Source organism: Microtus oregoni, unplaced genomic scaffold, assembly GCF_018167655.1.
Source record: "Microtus oregoni isolate MIOR12 unplaced genomic scaffold, Mior012 000008F_ref0000371, whole genome shotgun sequence".
Classification (NCBI taxonomy): Eukaryota; Metazoa; Chordata; class Mammalia; order Rodentia; family Cricetidae; genus Microtus; species Microtus oregoni.
The window spans coordinates 47,871,629-47,880,049 of record NW_024543067.1 but is presented as its reverse complement, the minus strand read 5'-3'; positions in this window follow the sequence as shown (position 1 = coordinate 47,880,049).

Here is an 8,421-nt window from a genome sequence, read left to right as displayed (position 1 = left end):
CACAGTGGGTGGGTGCACCCCTCGCGGTCCTGACTTCCTTGCTCATGTTCTCCCTCCTTCTGCTCCTCATTTGGACCTTGGGAGCTCAGTTCGGTGCTCCAGTGTGGGTCTCTCTCTCTATCTCTAGCCTGTTTGTATGCTCACCTTCCTGGACCTGGATGGAGGGGGGAGGACCTTGGACTTCCCACAGGGCAGGGAATCCAGACTGCTCTTGAGGAATATTCTTAACTCTGGCTATGAAGTCCAGCCAAAGCTCTAGTCTCCTAGAATGAAAGAGTTTTTCATCATATTACCACACAGTGTGTGCATATCCTCTATCAAAGATGTTACCATTCTCCCATTTTAACACTGGATCTCTCTAATGGAGAACATTCCACATATGTTTCCTATGCGCCAAGCACAGTAAGTGCCATGTAAATATGTACCTGCTCTCATATAAATATGCATGTTTGAAGTATCACTCCAACCCTCTATGGTAGATATTACCATTTCCACTTTACAATAGAGAAGTGGAGGAATACAAGGCATGCGGAAACTTATCCTGTCTTCTAAGGAAGATGGCGGATGACACCCCAACAGTCTGCTGGAGTCTCGGGGAAGAAGCTACGGCAGGTTGAATAATGGCTATCAGAAGAGGAGGTGTTGATGACATGTCTCTAGCTTTAAAAGTAGGAGAGGCAGCCTGGCAGCTATCCTGGAGGGTGCCAAGTCTGGGAGTGCTACCTGTTCCTGGTGAGGAAGAAGATGGCTGGCGTCACTGCTTAGAACAGAGGCTTTGGATATCTGAGCTGTGTTTCAGTAATAGACATGTTAAAGAGCATAACATGGGGGCAGAGGCAGACAAAAGGCGTGTGACTGGAGAACTGGCAACGGAAGACCCTGGAAGGAAAGACTCTCTTCTTAGCACTCAGCCCTTGACCAGAATGACCACAGGACACCATCTTTAAAACAAACAAACTCTGAAGAGTCTGCAATTTGACACCAGACTCTTTGTAAACCAAGTGTCACAGGACTAAACTCTGAAACCTCACCTACAGAATACCTCTAGGAAGAAATTTTGACTCAGAAGTACACAGGATTCAATGAGGTCAAACCCAGGTCAGAGTCAGGGTGTACAGGAAAAAATAGACAGAGGCTCAAAGCAGCAAGCCAGACATCAGGAAAAATCACACAGGGGTAGGGCCGGTCTTCCCAGTCTGACTTCTGAAGGATTCCCAAGAATGGGCAGCAGTGTTCTTGCAGAAGACCTGAGTTTAGCTCCCAGGACCCACATCAGACAACTCCCAACTGCTGGTAACTACATCCCAAGAGTGGCATACACTAACAAACACAAATACACATTAATTAAAATGTTTAAAGGGTCTTTAAAAAAATAGAGTTTCATGCTAAAGACAGAGAAAACATTTTCAGTAAAAATCATAGCCTGTATTCCCACTGATTGTATGGGTTGTTTTTAGTAAGATAGCCATTTTGACACTGTTAATTCTTCCAGTTCACCAGCACGAGGAGTATAACCAACTTCTAATATCTTCCTCTATTTCTTTTTATGATCTTTTCATTGTAAAGGTCTTTCATTTCTAATATATCACTTCCTTGGTTAGTTTTATTCCAGGGCACTTGCTCATTCTTGCATTTTCTCTTGCTCTCGCTCACTCTCCATCCCTCTCCCTCTCCCCAACCCCAAACCCACTCTCGTATTGTGAATGAGATATTTTCTTGTGTTTATCATTTATATAGGAAGGCTACCAGTTTCACATATCAATTCCATAGTCTACCATTTTGCTGAAGGTTTTGGTATAGTCTTTAGGATCTCTCTCTCTCTCTCTCTCTCTCTCTCTCTCTCTCTCTCTCTCACCTTTATGTTGTTGTTGTTTTCTTATCTTTGTTTTTGAGACAGGGTTTCTTTGTGTAGTCTTGACCATCCTGGAATGGCTCTGTACACCAGGGTGTAGGAGCTCTTGCGCTTAGACTCGCACCATCTGTGAGTAGGGGTACTCTGACTTCTCTTCCTAGTTGTATCCTTTGTATTTGTCCCCTGGTCATTGCTCTAGTTAAGATTTTAAGCACTATATTGAAGAGGACTAGAGAGGGCAGCTACCCCTGTTTTGTTCCCAATCCTCATGATAATGCTCTGTGTTTTTTCCATTTAACGTGACTCTGGTTATAGAGTTATCTTATACTGCCTTCATTGTGCGGAGGTATGCTCCTTCCATTCCTAACTTCCCATGATTTCTGTCATGGAGAGCTGCTGGTTTTCATCAAGGCCTTCCCTATGTCTACTGGGGTGATTATGTGGTTTCTAGGTTTGAGTCCATTTATGTGATGAATTAAATTTATTGATTTATGTATATTGAGCCATCCCTACATGTCTAGAATGAAACCAACTTGATCATGATGATTTTAGGGGTTCTTTCCGGTTTCATGAGTTTAGTTTAGCTAAGGGTTTGCCAATCTTGTTTACTTTTTTAAAGAACCCACTCTTCGTTTTCTTGATTCTATTTTTAAAATATTTCAATTCTTTAATTTCTACTCCCATGCTAATCATATCTCTATATCTACTACTTTTGGAATGGGTTTGTTCTTGTTTTTGCAATAAATCTTCCAAATGAACTATCTGTAGCCACTCCTAGAATTTATCCAAAAGACCCCAAGTGGATACATCCAAGACACTTGCACATCTATGTCTATTGCAGTGCTAATCACAATAGCTAACTTATATACCAACTTAGGTGTTCAATAATAGAGGAACAGATAAAGTAATTATATGTATACACATATATACATATATATATTCACACAATGAAATTTTTTCAGCATAAGGAAGAATGAAGGTATGTTACTTGCTATAAAATGAATATGGCTAAAGATAGTTATATTAAGTACATTAAGCCAGCTTCCAAAAGACAAATGTTGTATACTTTCTCTTATTTGTGGCTTATAGAGTTCATATTGTTTCATAAAATCATGTATACATACATCAAATGAAAGAAGTTAAATTAGGACAATAAAGGAGAATAAAGCGGACAAACAGGAGGGAGACTAGAAAATAGATTGTGTATCTAAAATAGCTTTTCAAAAAGCTTGAAATTTTCACAAGGCCTCATGGCATAAGCCTTTGATCGCAGCTACTTTGGAGGCTGATGCAGGGGCATTTCAGAGTCTTCATGTTCTAAAGAGTGAGTACGAGGACAGAGTTTATAGAGGAGTGCTGGTCTGGCATGTTTGAGCTCCTAGGTTCAATACATAGTACCACGATAGGTAGATAGATAGATAGATAGATAGATAGATAGATAGATAGATAGATGATGGATGGATAGATAGATAGATAGATAGCTTTGCAGAAGACTAAGTAAAAAGAATGACAAAAGAAAATATAGATTTGACAAAAATATTTGCAAAGTAACCTGAACTTATTCTTGTAATTGCAGCACTCAGGCTGAGCAAGGAGGATGATGGTGTCTAGACTACAGAGTGAAGCCCTGTCTCCAACAACAACATGACACACCTGGTAAAAACTGCTATAAACACCACACACACACACACACACACACACACACACACACACACACACGAAGAATTGTGTGTCTTTCTGTCTGTCTGTGGACATTTGCATGTGAAAGCTGGTGTGCACAGAGGCACTGGGTTCCCCTAAACCTGGGATTGCAGAGGGTGTGAGTTACCCCATGTGGCTTCCGAGAACCAGATTCAGGTCCTCTGCAAGAGCAGCAAGTGTTCTTAACTGCCGAGCCATCTCTGCAGCCCTTCAAAGATTAATTTAAAAGTCCAGTTTCTTACATGTGGCCAAAAACCTTGATAAAAACCTTACCAAAGACAATTGCTAGACAGGGAATAAGCTTGCAAAAATATGCTATATCATATGACTTCAAAAAATGCAAATTAGTAATGAGATCTCATTAAACACTAGAAAGCTGAATTCCAAAACACGACAACAGATATGATCAAGGAAGAAGAGAGCCGGTCTGGTGAGATGGCTGAGCAATAAACACCCGTGTCCTGAGTTCAACCCACAAACACAAGGTGAAGAAAGGGGAAGCAACTCCTAAGATGTTCTCTAACGATATATGTGGCATGGCATTTGTGTGCCTGCATTCTACACATGTGCCCGCGCGCGCACACACACACACACACACACACCGGCAATAATAATATAAATAATTATTTAAAGGATACTGAGTCTTTTATCCCTCCCTGCTCATACCTTAGAGCTAGAGCCAGCCCAGAAACTCAGCCTGCAGAGCAGCTCAACTCTGCAGCCTCAAAGATATGGCTGGTGAAAAGGTGGAGGCAGCTGCACAGACTACTAGACCAGCAAAGCCTGGTTTCTCTGGCCAGTGGATGAGGAACCCAATCCTGCCCCAGCTGTAGGTGGCTGGCAGCTTCCATGAAGCCCAAGACCATGAGGATCCACAGCAAAGGACATTTCCCACGTGGAATCCAAAACAAACTTTAACAAATCATCTTCGGAACCTCTGAAAACTGATAGCAGATCAGAAAAATCCAAACAAAAGCCACTTTTGGAGTATGATAGTCTATCTTGCCTTGCCTTCTGTTGCCATATCTACAAACTACAGACATAAAGGATCTTGGAGGGCGAGTTGAAGAATTCCTCAGCAAAGATATCAGATCACACATATTTTTTTCCCAATAAAAGGAAAGCAAAGTGTACACGAACATTGGGTGGAATTTCTCCAAGTACAGAATCTGCATTTACTGCAGAAACCACCGCACCTCAACCCAGGTATAATGGATGTTCCTTTCAGTCTCCAGACAGTGTTTGAACCAAGAAAAGTGAGTGGTTGAAAGAGCTCTTCGGGACTCTGGTTTTAGTCCTGCTAATAGCATATAATCAAATGCCCTATTGTGAAGAGTAAAGCATTTTCATATTGAGGACATTAGAAAGTTGTATGTACTCAAGAAATCATGAAAGAGAAGTGGTGGAAAGCTGATATTGGAACACACAACTAGGAAGATTTGAAAAGCATTTTTTTTCAAGGTTGAAGAGGTGAGCCAGTTTTGACAGGCAGTTTTACCTTCAGCTGCTAGTATACCTTCCATAAAATATTCTACTCAAACGCCTTTGATCCCATTTGATTAGATAAGCCACCTAGCATTCAGTGCACACTGAGGCTAAATTCAGAATTCATGTGGATGGCAATAAATTCGGTGGGACCCCAGTTCAGCACTTACTATTCTGATTGTAGTTTGCATGATGAGAATTATCAATACTGTGCATTTCTCTTTGATAGAACACAGTTTTTGTTTATTTTGTGCTGGGGCTGGAACCCGGAACTTTGCAAATTTTAGCTAAGCATTAACATTGATTGACATAGCCAGTTTGAAGCATTCAAAAATTGTAAGGGTCCAAAGAAGAGAAACCAATACTAAAAAAAAAAAAATGTTTATTCAACAGATATTCATGGACGATTTACTTACAACAAGGATGAGAATGAGAAGATTGGCAGGGTATTTGAAAGGTGATGGAAAGTCCCGTGTCACAACATTTTGGGTCTGCATAATTGCAAAGGTTGATCATTGTTTAGTAATAAGAAGAGAAAATGGAAGGAAGTAGGTAGGTATTAGAGATAGTGAGTTGCATGAGCATGTTAGGTGAGGACAGTTTTTAGAGATGGGAACTATCTGAACTTAAGAGTCTGGCGTAGAGAACAAAGCTTTGGCCCCACTGACTGTGTGCCTGTGCATGGCAGGTACTCATTCATCTTAGCAGTCGTTAGGAGAATTCCTAACTTTTAAAGCAGTTGCCAGACAGACAGATGTGATGTACAGCTAGCACATCTGTTAATACCAAATCCAAAGGTAGCTGAGGCGGGAGGAACATTTGAGTGCATAACTCAAGATCAACATGACCAATACAGCAAGTGTCCCACTCAAATAATAACAACAACAATAATAATAAACAACAATAAATGGTTGTTTTGATGTTTTGTTTGACTTTAGGAGGGCACAACAGTAAACTTAGAGAAAGAATAAAATCTGAAAATGCCAATTCATTAAAGCATTTTTGTCTTCATATTTTAAAGTCAGAGTTGGATTGTTACTGGGTGGTGATAGCATGCGCCTTTAATCCCAGACAGAGGCAGGCAGATCTCTATGAGTTCAAGGCCAGCCTGGTCTACAAAGTGAGTTCTAGGACAGCCAGAGCTATTATACAGAGAAACCCTGTCTTAAAAAAAAAATTTTTTTTAATTTTTAAAAAGGCACCCATATTCAGAGTTGGATTGTTTTATAGCCTATAATGTATTAATACTTATCAGGACTTTAGTTTTTGCTTTATTTATATTAACAAAGGAGAAAATAGAGGTTTAAAAACAAAAATGTACAGAGCAATGGGAACACTGTTGGTTGCCATTGTGAAAGAAAATTCTTGCAGCCTCTCTGGGAAGGTCGTTTTGAGGTTTCTTGTAAACCTAAATATAATCTTTTGAGTCTGTGTGTTTTCCAAGACAAGGTTTTTCTGTGTAGCCCTGGCTGTCCTAGAACTCATTCACTCTGTAGACCAGGCTGGCCTTGAACTCACAGAGGTCCTCCTGCCTCTCCCTCCTGAGTGCTGGGATTACAGGTATACACCACCACACCTGGATAACACACTCTTTTCAGGGTGCTATCAATTGCCCTGACTAGCACTTACCCAAAGCAATTTAAAACAATCTACATAACAACCTATACATGGATGTTTATGATACTTTTATTCAAAGCTGCAAAAATGGGGAAGCCATCATGATATCCTTTAGTATGTGGATGGATAAATAAACTGATACATTCAGAAGATAAAATATTCGGTGCTAAAAAAAATAAGCCATGAAGAGACATGCTACAAACATTATTTATATTATTAAATGAAAGGTGCCAATCAGAAAAGGGCACATACTTTAATTATAATTAATACTTTAATATGATATTCAAGAAAAAGTAGAACTGTGAAGACAACAAAAACATCATTGATGGAACTAGAGAGATGGCTCAGCAGTTAAGAGCACTGGCTGATCTTCCAAAGGCCCCAGGTCCAATTCCCAGCAGCCACATGGTGGTTCACAACTATCCATAACTCTGTAACTTCAGGGCCAGAAGATCTGATATCCCCTTCTGGCTTCCACAGATGCCAGTCACACATGTAGTACACATGAAAATACCCATACACATAAAATAAAAATTTTGGAAAGATCAGTGGTTAGGAGAGATTAAGAAAAAAGGAAGTGATCAACAGTCAGAGCACAGAGGATGTTTTTGGCAGGGAGATTACACATCATGCTATAATAATAGTATATGACATTGTGAGCTTTAAGTACAGGGTTTTGTGATGGTTAATCTTTATTGTCAACCTGACTGGACTTAAACAGAATCACCTAAGAGACTGAGGGACAGTTACGAGTCACTATCATCTAAATCCTTTTTTGTTTTCTAATCAACACTTCCCAAGATAACCATGATTTCTAATACTATATGTCAATTTTGCCTAATTTTGAAATGTTTATACATAGGCTTACATAACATTACATATACTTTTCTGCTTTTAACCTAGTCTTGTTCCTTTGTAAGATTCTTATATTTTAGTGCATGTAACAATACCCAGCCCATTCTTACTGCTGCACAGTGTTCAACTGAATCAACTCATAGCTGTCTACTCAATCTGTCCACTGACTACGGCATTTGCATTCTTTTCAGTTCGGACTTTGGTGAATAATGTTGATTGTGCCAGTCTTTGGAGAATCAACTGAGCTCATCTTGGGGAGTATATTCTTAGAAGTTGGAGTTGTCAGGTCATAGATTGGTGGGTGTGTTCAAGATCAGCATATATGATAAAGAGGATTTCAGAAGAGGCTTCAGCCAACCTACCCTTCCAGTAGTAAGAGATAAGGACGGTAATTGCTCTATACCCTTGCTAACACTCGACACTGCCACTCATTCATTTTTGCTGTTATATAAACATTCATATCTTACTGTTTGTGTTGGCTAATGTCAACTTGTCTCAATTGAGAAAATGCATCTACACACCTGGGCTATAAGCAAACCTGTAGGGTGATTTCTTAATTAATGATTGATGGACGAGGTCCTAGCCCAGTGTGGATAGGGTCATTCCTGTGCTGATGGTTCTGGGTTCTATAAGAAAGTAGACTGAGCAAGCCATGGGGAGCAAGCCAGTAAGCAGCATCCTCCATGAGCTCCACATCAGCTCCTGCCTCCAGGATCCTGCCCTGTGTGAGTTCCTGTGCTGACTTCCTTTGGTGATGAACAGTGATATTGAAGCTTAAGCCAAAAAAACTTTACCGCGAGGCTGGAGAGACTTCTCAATGGTTAAGAGCACTTGCCGCTCTTGCAGAGGACCCAGGTTCAATTCCCCACACCCACCTGGCAACTTCTAAGCTTCTGTAATTACAATTCCAG